Source organism: Oryctolagus cuniculus, chromosome 21 (genome assembly GCF_051225735.1).
Source record: "Oryctolagus cuniculus isolate XC-2025 breed Fujian yellow rabbit chromosome 21, ASM5122573v1, whole genome shotgun sequence".
In the NCBI taxonomy this organism is placed as follows: Eukaryota; Metazoa; Chordata; class Mammalia; order Lagomorpha; family Leporidae; genus Oryctolagus; species Oryctolagus cuniculus.
The window spans coordinates 44,061,295-44,077,138 of record NC_142887.1 but is presented as its reverse complement, the minus strand read 5'-3'; positions in this window follow the sequence as shown (position 1 = coordinate 44,077,138).

The window sequence follows — 15,844 nt, the reverse complement described above, 5'->3', positions numbered from 1 at the left end:
TACTTCCAATGTACAGAAATCCTGTAAGCTGCTTCACTTTTACTCACACTACTGAAAACCCGCATAGTGCGTAAGACTACTCCCATGCTACAGAACTCCCGTAAAGTGTTTCCTACACTCAGGATGCAGAACTCCTGTAAACTGCCTCTCACTACTTCCATTGTACAGAAATCCTGTAAGCTGCTTCTCTTTCACTCAGACTACTGAAAACCCGCATAGTGCGTAAGACTACTCCCATGCTACAGAACTCCCGTAAAGTGTTTCCTACACTCAGGATGCAGAACTCCTGTAAACTGCCTCTCACTACTTCCAATGTACAGAAACCCTGTAAGCTGCTTCTCTTTTACTCACACTACTGAAAACCCGCATTGTGCGTATGACTACTCCCATGCTACAGAACTCCCGTAAAGTGTTTCCTACACTCAGGATGCAGAACTCCTGTAAACTGCCTCTCACTACTTCCATTGTACAGAAATCCTGTAAGCTGCTTCTCTTTCACTCAGACTACTGAAAACCCGCATAGTGCGTAAGACTACTCCCATGCTACAGAACTCCCGTAAAGTGTTTCCTACACTCAGGATGCAGAACTCCTGTAAACTGCCTCTCCGTACTTCCAATGTACAGAAACCCTGTAAGCTGCTTCTCTTTTACTCACACTACTGAAAACCCGCATTGTGCGTAAGACTACTCCCATGCTACAGAACTCCCGTAAAGTGTTTCCTACACTCAGGATGCAGAACTCCTGTAAACTGCCTCTCACTACTTCCATTGTACAGAAATCCTGTAAGCTGCTTCTCTTTCACTCAGACTACTGAAAACCCGCATAGTGCGTAAGACTACTCCCATGCTACAGAACTCCCGTAAAGTGTTTCCTACACTCAGGATGCAGAACTCCTGTAAACTGCCTCTCCCTACTTCCAATGTACAGAAACCCTGTAAGCTGCTTCTCTTTTACTCACACTACTGAAAACCCGCATAGTGCGTAAGACCACTCCCATGCTACAGAACTCCCGTAAAGTGTTTCCTACACTCAGGATGCAGAACTCCTGTAAACTGCCTCTCACTACTTCCATTGTACAGAAATCCTGTAAGCTGCTTCTCTTTTACTCACACTACTGAAAACCCGCATGGTGCGTAAGACTACTCCCATGCTACAGAACTCCCGTAAAGTGTTTCCTACACTCAGGATGCAGAACTCCTGTAAACTGCCTCTCACTACTTCCAATGTACAGAAACCCTGTAAGCTGCTTCTCTTTTACTCAGACTACTGAAAACCCACATTGTGCGTAAGACTACTCCCATGCTACAGAACTCCCGTAAAGTGTTTCCTACACTCAGGATGCAGAACTCCTGTAAACTGCCTCTCCGTACTTCCAATGTACAGAAATCCTGTAAGCTGCTTCTCTTTTACTCACACTACTGAAAACCCGCATAGTGCGTAAGACTACTCCCATGCTACAGAACTCCCGTAAAGTGTTTCCTACACTCAGGATGCAGAACTCCTGTAAACTGCCTCTCACTACTTCCATTGTACAGAAATCCTGTAAGCTGCTTCTGTTTTACTCAGACTACTGAAAACTCGCATGGTGCGTAAGACTACTCCCATGCTACAGAACTCCCGTAAAGTGTTTCCTACACTCAGGATGCAGAACTCCTGTAAACTGCCTCTCACTACTTCCAATGTACAGAAATCCTGTAAGCTGCTTCTCTTTTACTCAGACTACTGAAAACCCGCATAGTGCGTAAGACCACTCCCATGCTACAGAACTCCCGTAAAGTGTTTCCTACACTCAGGATGCAGAACTCCTGTAAACTGCCTCTCACTACTTCCATTGTACAGAAATCCTGTAAGCTGCTTCTCTTTTACTCACACTACTGAAAACCCGCATGGTGCGTAAGACTACTCCCATGCTACAGAACTCCCGTAAAGTGTTTCCTACACTCAGGATGCAGAACTCCTGTAAACTGCCTCTCACTACTTCCAATGTACAGAAACCCTGTAAGCTGCTTCTCTTTTACTCAGACTACTGAAAACCCACATTGTGCGTAAGACTACTCCCATGCTACAGAACTCCCGTAAAGTGTTTCCTACACTCAGGATGCAGAACTCCTGTAAACTGCCTCTCCGTACTTCCAATGTACAGAAATCCTGTAAGCTGCTTCTCTTTTACTCACACTACTGAAAACCCGCATAGTGCGTAAGACTACTCCCATGCTACAGAACTCCCGTAAAGTGTTTCCTACACTCAGGATGCAGAACTCCTGTAAACTGCCTCTCACTACTTCCATTGTACAGAAATCCTGTAAGCTGCTTCTGTTTTACTCAGACTACTGAAAACTCGCATGGTGCGTAAGACTACTCCCATGCTACAGAACTCCCGTAAAGTGTTTCCTACACTCAGGATGCAGAACTCCTGTAAACTGCCTCTCACTACTTCCAATGTACAGAAATCCTGTAAGCTGCTTCTCTTTTACTCAGACTACTGAAAACCCGCATGGTGCGTAAGACTACTCCCATGCTACAGAACTCCCGTAAAGTGTTTCCTACACTCAGGATGCAGAACTCCTGTAAACTGACTCTCCGTACTTCCAATGTACAGAAACCCTGTAAGCTGCTTCTCTTTTACTCAGACTACTGAAAACCCGCATGGTGCGTAAGACTACTCCCATGCTACAGAACTCCCGTAAAGTGTTTCCTACACTCAGGATGCAGAACTCCTGTAAACTGCCTCTCCGTACTTCCAATGTACAGAAACCCTGTAAGCTGCTTCTCTTTTACTCACACTACTGAAAACCCACATTGTGCGTAAGACTACTCCCATGCTACAGAACTCCCGTAAAGTGTTTCCTACACTCAGGATGCAGAACTCCTGTAAACTGCCTCTCACTACTTCCAATGTACAGAAATCCTGTAAGCTGCTTCTCTTTCACTCAGACTACTGAAAACCCGCATAGTGCGTAAGACTACTCCCATGCTACAGAACTCCCGTAAAGTGTTTCCTACACTCAGGATGCAGAACTCCTGTAAACTGCCTCTCACTACTTCCAATGTACAGAATCCCTGTAAGCTGCTTCTCTTTTACTCACACTACTGAAAACCCGCATTCTGCGTAAGACTACTCCCATGCTACAGAACTCCCGTAAAGTGTTTCCTACACTCAGGATGCAGAACTCCTGTAAACTGCCTCTCACTACTTCCATTGTACAGAAATCCTGTAAGCTGCTTCTCTTTCACTCAGACTACTGAAAACCCGCATAGTGCGTAAGACTACTCCCATGCTACAGAACTCCCGTAAAGTGTTTCCTACACTCAGGATGCAGAACTCCTGTAAACTGCCTCTCCGTACTTCCAATGTACAGAAACCCTGTAAGCTGCTTCTCTTTTACTCACACTACTGAAAACCCGCATTGTGCGTAAGACTACTCCCATGCTACAGAACTCCCGTAAAGTGTTTCCTACACTCAGGATGCAGAACTCCTGTAAACTGCCTCTCACTACTTCCATTGTACAGAAATCCTGTAAGCTGCTTCTCTTTTACTCACACTACTGAAAACCCGCATGGTGCGTAAGACTACTCCCATGCTACAGAACTCCTGCAAAGTGTTTCCTACACTCAGGATGCAGAACTCCTGTAAACTGCCTCTCACTACTTCCAATGTACAGAAATCCTGTAAGCTGCTTCTCTTTCACTCAGACTACTGAAAACCCGCATAGTGCGTAAGACTACTCCCATGCTACAGAACTCCCGTAAAGTGTTTCCTACACTCAGGATGCAGAACTCCTGTAAACTGCCTCTCACTACTTCCATTGTACAGAAATCCTGTAAGCTGCTTCACTTTCACTCAGACTACTGAAAACCCGCATAGTGCGTAAGACTACTCCCATGCTACAGAACTCCCGTAAAGTGTTTCCTACACTCAGGATGCAGAACTCCTGTAAACTGCCTCTCCATACTTCCGATGTACAGAAACCCTGTAAGCTGCTTCTCTTTTACTCACACTACTGAAAACCCGCATTGTGCGTAAGACTACTCCCATGCTACAGAACTCCCGTAAAGTGTTTCCTACACTCAGGATGCAGAACTCCTGTAAACTGCCTCTCACTACTTCCATTGTACAGAAATCCTGTAAGCTGCTTCTCTTTTACTCAGACTACTGAAAACCCGCATAGTGCGTAAGACTACTCCCATGCTACAGAACTCCCGTAAAGTGCTTCCTACCCTCAGGATGCAGAACTCCTGTGAACTGCCTCTCACTACTTCCAATGTACAGAAATCCTGTAAGCTGCTTCTCTTTTACTCAGACTACTGAAAACCCGCATAGTGCGTAAGACTACTCACATGCTACAGAACTCCCGTTAAGTGTTTCCTACACTCAGGATGCAGAACTCCTGTAAACTGCCTCTCACTACTTCCAATGTACAGAAATCCTGTAAGCTGCTTCTCTTTTACTCAGACTACTGAAAACCCGCATAGTGCGTAAGACTACTCCCATGCTACGGAAATCCCATAAAGTGTTTCTTACCCTCAGGATGAAGAACTGTAAACTGCCTCTCACTGCTTCCAATGTACAGAAATCCTGTAAGCTGCTTCTCTTTTACTCAGACTACTTAAAACCCGCATAGTTCGTAAGACTACTCCCATGCTACAGAACTCCCATAAAGTGTTTCCTACACTCAGGACACAGAACTCCTGTAAACTGACTCTCACTACTTCCAATGTACAGAAATCCTGTAAGCTGCTTCTCTTTTACTCAGACTACTGAAAACCCGCATAGAGCATAAGACTACTCCCCTGCTACAGACCTCCCGTAAAGTGTTTCCTACACTCAGGATGCAGAACTCCTGTAAACCGCCTCTCACTACTTCCAATGTACAGAAATCCTGTAATCTCCTTACTTTTACTGAGACTACTGAAAACCCTCATAGTGCGTAAGACTACTCCCATGCTACAGAACTCCCGTAAAGTGTTTCCTACTTTAAGGATGCTGAACTCCTGTAAACTGCCTCTCACTACTTCCAATGTACAGAAATCCTGTAAGCTGCTTCTCTTTTACTCAGACTACTGAAAACCCGCATAAAGAGCAAGAATTCTCCCATGCTACAGAACTCCCGTAAAGTGTTTCCTACCCTCAGGATGCAGAACTCATGTAAACTGCCTATCACTACTTCCAATGTGCAGAAATCCTGTAAGCTGCTTCTCTTTTTTCAGACTACTGAAAACCCGCATAGTGCGTAAGACTACCCCCATGCTACAGAACTCCTGTAAAGTGTTTCCTACCCTCAGGATGCAGAACTCCTGTAAACTGCCTCTCACTACTTCCAATGTACAGAAATCCTGTAAGCTGCTTCTCTTTTACTCAGACTACTGAAAACCCGCATTGTTGCGTAAGACTACCCCCATGCTATAGAACTCCCGTAAAGTGTTTCCTACACTGGATGCAGAACTCCTGTAAACTGCCTCTCACTACTTCCAATGTACAGAAATCCTGTAAGCTGCTTCTCTTTTACTCAGACTACTGAAAACCCGCATAAAGAGCAGGAATTCTCCCATGCTACAGAACTCCCGTAAAGTGTTTCCTACCCTCAGGATGCAGAACTCATGTAAACTGCCTATCACTACTTCCAATGTACAGAAATCCTGTAAGCTGCTTCTTTTTTTTCAGACTACTGAAAACCCGCATTGTGTGTAAGACTACTCCCATGCTACAGAACTCCCGTAAAGTGTTTCCTACCCTCAGGATGCAGAACTCCTGTAAACTGCCTCTCACTACTTCCAATGTACAGAAATCCTGTAAGCTGCTTCTCTTTTACTCAGACTACTGAAAACCCGCATAGTGCGTAAGACTACTCCCATGCTACAGAACTCCCGTAAAGTGTTTCCTACCCTCAGGATGCAGAACTCCTGTAAACTGCCTCTTACTACTTCCAATGTACAGAAATCCTGTAAGCTGCTTCTCTTTTTTCAGACTACTGAAAACCCGCATTGTGTGTAAGACTACTCCCATGCTACAGAACTCCCGTAAAGTGTTTCCTACATTCAGGATGCAGAACTCCTGTAAACTGCCTCTCACTACTTCCAATGTGCAGAAATCCTGTAAGCTGCTTCTCTTTTACTCAGACTACTGAAAACCCGCATAGTGCGTAAGACTACTCCCATGCTACAGAACTCCCGTAAAGTGTTTCCTACACTCAGGATGCAGAACTCCTGTAAACTGCCTCTCACTACTTCCAATGTACAGAAATCCTGTAAGCTGCTTCTCTTTTACTCAGACTACTGAAAACCCGCATAGTGCGTAAGACTACTCCCATGCTACAGAACTCCCGTTAAGTGTTTCCTACACTCAGGATGCAGAACTCCTGTAAACTGCCTCTCACTACTTCCAATGTACAGAAATCCTGTAAGCTGCTTCTCTTTTACTCAGACTACTGAAAACCCGCATAGTGCGTAAGACTACTCCCATGCTACAGAACTCCCGTAAAGTGTTTCCTACACTCAGGATGCAGAACTCCTGTAAACTGCCTCTCACTACTTCCAATGTACAGAAATCCTGTAAGCTGCTTCTCTTTTACACAGACTACTGAAAACCCGCATAGTGCGTAAGACTACTCCCATGCTACAGAACTCCCGTAAAGTGTTTCCTACACTCAGGATGCAGAACTCCTGTAAACTGCCTCTCACTACTTCCAATGTGCAGAAATCCTGTAAGCTGCTTCTCTTTTACTCAGACTACTGAAAACCCGCATAGTGCGTAAGACTACTCCCATGCTACAGAACTCCCGTAAAGTGTTTCCTACCCTCAGGATGCAGAACTCCTGTAAACTGCCTCTCACTACTTCCAATGTACAGAAATCCTGTAAGCTGCTTCTCTTTTACTCAGACTACTGAAAACCCGCATAGTGCGTAAGACTACTCCCATGCTACAGAACTCCCATAAAGTGTTTCCTACACTCAGGATGCAGAACTCCTGTAAACTGCCTCTCCCCACTTCCAGTGTACAGAAATCCTGTAAGCTGCTTCTCTTTTTTCAGACTACTGAAAACCCGCATTGTGTGTAAGACTACTCCCATGCTACATTACTCCTGTAAAGTGTTTCCTATTTTAAGGATGCAGAACTCCATTAAACTGACTTTCACCACTTCCAGTGTACAGAAATCCTGTAAGCTGCTTCTCTTTTACTCAGACTACTGAAAACCCGCATAGTGCGTAAGACTACTCCCATGCTACAGAACTCCCGTAAAGTGTTTCCTACACTCAGGATGCAGAACTCCTGTAAACTGCCTCTCACTACTTCCAATGTACAGAAATCCTGTAAGCTGCTTCTCTTTTACTCAGACTACTGAAAACCCGCATAGTGCGTAAGACTACTCCTATGCAACAGAACTCCCGTAAAGTGTTTCCTACCCTCAGGATGCAGAACTCCTGTAAACTGCCTCTCACTACTTCCAATGTACAGAAATCCTGTAAGCTGCTTCTCTTTTACTCAGACTATTAAAAACCCGCATAGTGCGTAAGACTACTCCCATGCTACAGAACTCCCGTAAAGTGTTTCTTACACTCAGGATGCAGAACTCCTGTAAACTGCCTCTCACTACTTCCAATGTACAGAAATCCTGAAAGCTGCTTCTTTTTTACAAGGACTACTGAAAACCCGCATATTGCGTAAGACTACTCCCATGCTACAGAACTCCCGTAAAGTGTTTCCTACACTCAGGATGCAGAACTCCTGTAAACTGCCTCTCACTATTTCCAATGTACAGAAATCCTGTAAGCTCCTTACTTTTACTGAGACTACTGAAAACCCTCATAGTGCGTAAGACTACTCCCATGCTACAGAACTCCCGTAAAGTGTTTCCTACTTTAAGGATGCAGAACTCCATTAAACTGCCTTTCACTACTTCCAATGTACAGAAATCCTGTAAGCTGCTTCTCTTTTACTCAGACTACTGAAAACCCGCATAGTGCGTAAGACTACCCCCATGCTACAGAACTCCTGTAAAGTGTTTCCTACACTCAGGATGCAGAACTCCTGTAAACTGCCTCTCACTACTTCCAATGTACAGAAATCCTGTAAGCTGCTTCTCTTTTACTCAGACTACTGAAAACCCGCATTGTTGCATAAGACTACACCCATGCTATAGAACTCCCGTAAAGTGTTTCGTACACTGGATGCAGAACTCCTGTAAACTGCCTCTCACTACTTCCAATGTACAGAAATCCTGTAAGCTGCTTCTCTTTTACTCAGACTACTGAAAACCCGCATAGTGCGTAAGACTACTCCCATGCTACAGAACTCCCGTTAAGTGTTTCCTACACTCAGGATGCAGAACTCCTGTAAACTGCCTCTCACTACTTCCAATGTACAGAAATCCTGTAAGCTGCTTCTCTTTTACTCAGACTACTGAAAACCCGCATAGAGCATAAGACTACTCCCCTGCTACAGACCTCCCGTAAAGTGTTTCCTACACTCAGGATGCAGAACTCCTGTAAACTGCCTCTCACTACTTCCAATGTACAGAAATCCTGTAATCTCCTTACTTTTACTGAGACTACTGAAAACCCTCATAGTGCGTAAGACTACTCCCATGCTACAGAACTCCCGTAAAGTGTTTCCTTCTTTAAGGATGCTGAACTCCATTAAACTGCCTTTCACTACTTCCAATGTACAGAAATCCTGTAAGCTGCTTCTCTTTTACTCAGACTACTAAAAACCCGCATAGTGCGTAAGACTACCCCCATGCTACAGAACTCCTGTAAAGTGTTTCCTACACTGGATGCAGAACTCCTGTAAACTGCCTCTCACTACTTCCAATGTACAGAAATCCTGAAAGCTGCTTCTTTTTTACTCAGACTACTTAAAACCAGCATAGTGCGTAAGACTACTCCCATGCTACAGAAATCCCGTAAAGTGTTTCCTACACTCAGGATGCAGAACTCCTGTAAACTGCCTCTCACTACTTACAATGTACAGAAATCCTGTAAGCTGCTTCTCTTTTACTCAGACTACTGAAAACCCGCATAGTGCGTAAGACTACTCCCATGCTACAGAACTCCCGTAAAGTGCTTCCTACCCTCAGGATGCAGAACTCCTGTAAACTGCCTCTCACTACTTCCAATGTACAGAAATCCTGTAAGCTGCTTCTCTTTTACTCAGACTACTGAAAACCCGCATAGTGCGTAAGACTACTCCCATGCTACAGAACTCCCGTAAAGTGTTTCCTACTTTAAGGATGCAGCACTCCTTTAAACTGTCTCTCACTACTTCCAATGTACAGAAATCCTGAAAGCTGCTTCTCTTTTACACAGACTACTGAAAACCCGCATAGTGCGTAAGACTACTCCCATGTTACAGAACTCCCGTAAAGTGTTTCCTACACTCAGGATGCAGAACTCCTGTAAACTGCCTCTCACTACTTCCAATGTACAGAAATCCTGTAAGCTGCTTCTCTTTTACTCAGACTACTGAAAACCCGCATAGTGCGTAAGACTACTCCCATGCTACAGAACTCACGTAAAGTGTTTCCTGCACTCAGGATGCAGAACTCCTGTAAAGTGTTTCCTACACTGGATGCAGAACTCCTGTAAACTGCCTCTCACTACTTCCAATGTACAGAAATCCTGTAAGCTGCTTCTCTTTTCCTCAGACTACTGAGAACCCGCATAGTGCGTAAGACTACTCCTATGCAACAGAACTCCCCTGAAGTGTTTTCTACCCTCAGTATGCAGGAGTCCTTTAAACTGCCTCTCACTACTTCCAATGTACAGAAATCCTGAAAGCTGCTTCTTTTTTACAAGGACTACTGAAAACCCGCATAGTGCGTAAGACTCCTCCCATGCTACAGAACTCCCGTAAAGTGTTTCCTACACTGAGGATGCAGAACTCCTGCAAACTGCCTCTCACTACTTCCAATGTACAGAAATCCTGTAAGCTGCTTCTGTTTTACTCAGACTACTGAAAACCCGCAGAGTGCGTAAGACTACTCCCATGCTACAGAACTCCCATTAAGTGTTTCCTACACTCAGGATACAGAACTCCTGTAAACTGACTCTCACTACTTCCAATGTACAGAAATCCTGTAAGCTGCTTCTCTTTTACTCAGACTACTGAAAACCCGCATAGTGCATAAGACTACTCCCCTGCTACAGACCTCCCGTAAAGTGTTTCCTACACTCAGGATGCAGAACTCCTGTAAACTGCCTCTCACTACTTCCAATGTACAGAAATCCTGTAAGCTCCTTACTTTTACTGAGACTACTGAAAACCCTCATAGTGCGTAAGACTACTCCCATGCTACAGAACTCCCGTAAAGTGTTTCCTACTTTAAGGATGCAGAACTCCATTAAACTGCCTTTCACTACTTCCAATGTACAGAAATCCTGTAAGCTGCTTCTCTTTTACTCAGACTACTGAAAACCCGCATAGTGCGTAAGACTACCCCCATGCTACAGAACTCCGGTAAAGTGTTTCCTACACTGGATGCAGAACTCCTGTAAACTGCCTCTCACTACTTCCAATGTACAGAAATCCTGTAAGCTGCTTCTCTTTTACTCAGACTACTGAAAACCCGCATTGTTGCGTAAGACTACACCCATGCTATAGAACTCCCGTAAACTGTTTCGTACACTGGATGCAGAACTCCTGTAAACTGCCTCTCACTACTTCCAATGTACAGAAATCCTGAAAGCTGCTTCTTTTTACAAGGACTACTGAAAACCCGCATAGTGCGTAAGACTACACCCATGCTACAGAACTCCCGTAAAGTGTTTCCTACACTCAGGATGCAGAACTCCTGTAAACTGCCTCTCACTAATTCCATTGTACAGAAATCCTGTAAGCTGCTTCTCTTTTACTCAGACTACTGAAAACACGCATAGTGCGTAAGACTACTCCCATGCTACAGAACTCCCGTAAAGTGCTTCCTACCCTCAGGATGCAGAACTCCTGTAAACTGCCTCTCACTACTTCCAATGTACAGAAATCCTGTAAGCTGCTTCTCTTTTACTCAGACTACTGAAAACCCGCATAGTGCGTAAGACTACTCCCATGCTACAGAACTCCCGTTAAGTGTTTCCTACACTCAGGATGCAGAACTCCTGTAAACTGCCTCTCACTACTTCCAATGTACAGAAATCCTGTAAGCTGCTTCTCTTTTACTCAGACTACTGAAAACCCGCATAGTGCGTAAGACTACTCCCATGCTACGGAAATCCCATAAAGTGTTTCTTACCCTCAGGATGAAGAACTGTAAACTGCCTCTCACTACTTCCAATGTACAGAAATCCTGTAAGCTGCTTCTCTTTTACTCAGACTACTGAAAACCCGCAGAGTGCGTAAGACTACTCCCATGCTACAGAACTCCCATTAAGTGTTTCCTACACTCAGGATACAGAACTCCTGTAAACTGACTCTCACTACTTCCAATGTACAGAAATCCTGTAAGCTGCTTCTCTTTTACTCAGACTACTGAAAACCCGCATAGTGCATAAGACTACTCCCCTGCTACAGACCTCCCGTAAAGTGTTTCCTACACTCAGGATGCAGAACTCCTGTAAACTGCCTCTCACTACTTCCAATGTACAGAAATCCTGTAAGCTCCTTACTTTTACTGAGACTACTGAAAACCCTCATAGTGCGTAAGACTACTCCCATGCTACAGAACTCCCGTAAAGTGTTTCCTACTTTAAGGATGCAGAACTCCATTAAACTGCCTTTCACTACTTCCAATGTAGAGAAATCCTGTAAGCTGCTTCTCTTTTACTCAGACTACTGAAAACCCGCATAGTGCGTAAGACTACCCGCATTCTACAGAACTCCTGTAAAGTGTTTCCTACACTGGTTGCAGAACTCCTGTAAACTGCCTCTCACTACTTCCAATGTACAGAAATCCTGTAAGCTGCTTCTCTTTTACTCAGACTACTGAAAACCCGCATTGTTGCGTAAGACTACCCCCATGCTATAGAACTCCCGTAAAGTGTTTCGTACACTGGATGCAGAACTCCTGTAAACTGCCTCTCACTACTTCCAATGTACAGAAATCCTGAAAGCTGCTTCTTTTTTACAAGGACTACTGAAAACCCGCATAGTGCGTAAGACTACACCCATGCTACAGAACTCCCGTAAAGTGTTTCCTACACTCAGGATGCAGAACTCCTGTAAACTGCCTCTCACTACTTCCAATGTATAGAAATCCTGTAAGCTGCTTCTCTTTTACTCAGACTACTGAAAACCCGCATGGTGCGTAAGACTACTCCCATGCTGCAGAACTCCCGTAAAGTGCTTCCTACCCTCAGGATGCAGAACTCCTGTAAACTGCCTCTCACTACTTCCAATGTACAGAAATCCTGTAAGCTGCTTCTCTTTTACTCAGACTACTGAAAACCCGCATAGTGCGTAAGACTACTCCCATGCTACGGAAATCCCATAAAGTGTTTCCTACACTCAGGATGCAGAACTCCTGTAAACTGCCTCTCACTACTTCCAATGTACAGAAATCCTGTAAGCTGCTTCTCTTTTACTCAGACTACTGAAAACCCGCATAGAGCATAAGACTACTCCCCTGCTACAGACCTCCCGTAAAGTGTTTCCTACACTCAGGATGCAGAACTCCTGTAAACTGCCTCTCACTACTTCCAATGTACAGAAATCCTGTAATCTCCTTACTTTTACTGAGACTACTGAAAACCCTCATAGTGCGTAAGACTACTCCCATGCTACAGAACTCCCGTAAAGTGTTTCCTTCTTTAAGGATGCTGAACTCCATTAAACTGCCTTTCACTACTTCCAATGTACAGAAATCCTGTAAGCTGCTTCTCTTTTACTCAGACTACTAAAAACCCGCATAGTGCGTAAGACTACCCCCATGCTACAGAACTCCTGTAAAGTGTTTCCTACACTGGATGCAGAACTCCTGTAAACTGCCTCTCACTACTTCCAATGTACAGAAATCCTGAAAGCTGCTTCTCTTTTACTCAGACTACTAAAAACCCGCATAGTGCGTAAGACTACTCCCATGCTACGGAAATCCCATAAAGTGTTTCTTACCCTCAGGATGAAGAACTGTAAACTGCCTCTCACTACTTCCAATGTACAGAAATCCTGTAAGCTGCTTCTCTTTTACTCAGACTACTGAAAACCCGCATAGTGCGTAAGACTACTCCCATGCTACAGAACTCACGTAAAGTGTTTCCTGCACTCAGGATGCAGAACTCCTGTAAAGTGTTTCCTACACTGGATGCAGAACTCCTGTAAACTGCCTCTCACTACTTCCAATGTACAGAAATCCTGTAAGCTGCTTCTCTTTTCCTCAGACTACTGAGAACCCGCATAGTGCGTAAGACTACTCCTATGCAACAGAACTCCCCTGAAGTGTTTTCTACCCTCAGTATGCAGGACTCCTTTAAACTGCCTCTCACTACTTCCAATGTACAGAAATCCTGAAAGCTGCTTCTTTTTTACAAGGACTACTGAAAACCCGCATAGTGCGTAAGACTCCTCCCATGCTACAGAACTCCCGTAAAGTGTTTCCTACACTGAGGATGCAGAACTCCTGCAAACTGCCTCTCACTACTTCCAATGTACAGAAATCCTGTAAGCTGCTTCTCTTTTACTCAGACTACTGAAAACCCGCAGAGTGCGTAAGACTACTCCCATGCTACAGAACTCCCATTAAGTGTTTCCTACACTCAGGATACAGAACTCCTGTACACTGACTCTCACTACTTCCAATGTACAGAAATCCTGTAAGCTGCTTCTCTTTTACTCAGACTACTGAAAACCCGCATAGTGCATAAGACTACTCCCCTGCTACAGACCTCCCGTAAAGTGTTTCCTACACTCAGGATGCAGAACTCCTGTAAACTGCCTCTCACTACTTCCAATGTACAGAAATCCTGTAAGCTCCTTACTTTTACTGAGACTACTGAAAACCCTCATAGTGCGTAAGACTACTCCCATGCTACAGAACTCCCGTAAAGTGTTTCCTACTTTAAGGATGCAGAACTCCATTAAACTGCCTTTCACTACTTCCAATGTAGAGAAATCCTGTAAGCTGCTTCTCTTTTACTCAGACTACTGAAAACCCGCATAGTGCGTAAGACTACCCCCATTCTACAGAACTCCTGTAAAGTGTTTCCTACACTGGTTTCAGAACTCCTGTAAACTGCCTCTCACTACTTCCAATGTACAGAAATCCTGTAAGCTGCTTCTCTTTTACTCAGACTACTGAAAACCCGCATTGTTGCGTAAGACTACCCCCATGCTATAGAACTCCCGTAAAGTGTTTCGTACACTGGATGCAGAACTCCTGTAAACTGCCTCTCACTACTTCCAATGTACAGAAATCCTGAAAGCTGCTTCTTTTTTACAAGGACTACTGAAAACCCGCATAGTGCGTAAGACTACACCCATGCTACAGAACTCCCGTAAAGTGTTTCCTACACTCAGGATGCAGAACTCCTGTAAACTGCCTCTCACTACTTCCAATGTATAGAAATCCTGTAAGCTGCTTCTCTTTTACTCAGACTACTGAAAACCCGCATAGTGCGTAAGACTACTCCCATGCTACAGAACTCCCGTAAAGTGCTTCCTACCCTCAGGATGCAGAACTCCTGTAAACTGCCTCTCACTACTTCCAATGTACAGAAATCCTGTAAGCTGCTTCTCTTTTACTCAGACTACTGAATCCCCGCATACTGCGTAAGACTACTCCCATGCTACAGAACTCCCGTTAAGTGTTTCCTACACTCAGGATGCAGAACTCCTGTATACTGCCTCTCACTACTTCCAAAGTACAGAAATCCTGTAAGCTGCTTCTCTTTTACTCAGACTACTGAAAACCCGCATAGTGCGTAAGACTACTCCCATGCTACGGAAATCCCATAAAGTGTTTCTTACCCTCAGGATGAAGAACTGTAAACTGCCTCTCACTACTTCCAATGTACAGAAATCCTGTAAGCTGCTTCTCTTTTACTCAGACTACTTAAAACCCGCATAGTTCGTAAGACTACTCGCATGCTACAGAACTCCCATAAAGTGTTTCCTACACTCAGGATACAGAACTCCTGTAAACTGACTCTCACTACTTCCAATGTACAGAAATCCTGTAAGCTGCTTCTCTTTTACTCAGACTACTGAAAACCCGCATAGTGCATAAGACTACTCCCCTGCTACAGACCTCCCGTAAAGTGTTTCCTACACTCAGGATGCAGAACTCCTGTAAACTGCCTCTCACTACTTCCAATGTACAGAAATCCTGTAAGCTCCTTACTTTTACTGAGACTACTGAAAACCCTCATAGTGCGTAAGACTACTCCCATGCTACAGAACTCCCGTAAAGTGTTTCCTACTTTAAGGATGCAGAACTCCATTAAACTGCCTTTCACTACTTCCAATGTACAGAAATCCTGTAAGCTGCTTCTCTTTTACTCAGACTACTAAAAACCCGCATACTGTGTAAGACTACCCCCATGCTACAGAACTCCTGTAAAGTGTTTCCTACACTGGTTGCAGAACTCCTGTAAACTGCCTCTCACTACTTCCAATGTACAGAAATCCTGAAAGCTGCTTCTCTTTTACTCAGACTACTAAAAACCCGCATAGTGCGTAAGACTACTCCCATGCTACGGAACTCCTGTAAAGTGTTTCCTACACTGGTTGCAGAACTCCTGTAAACTTCCTGTCACTACTTCCAATGTACAGAAATCCTGAAAGCTGCTTCTTTTTTACTCAGACTACTTAAAACCAGCATAGTGCGTAAGACTACTCCCATGCTACAGAAATCCCGTAAAGTGTTTCCTACACTCAGGATGCAGAACTCCTGTAAACTGCCTCTCACTACTTCCACTGT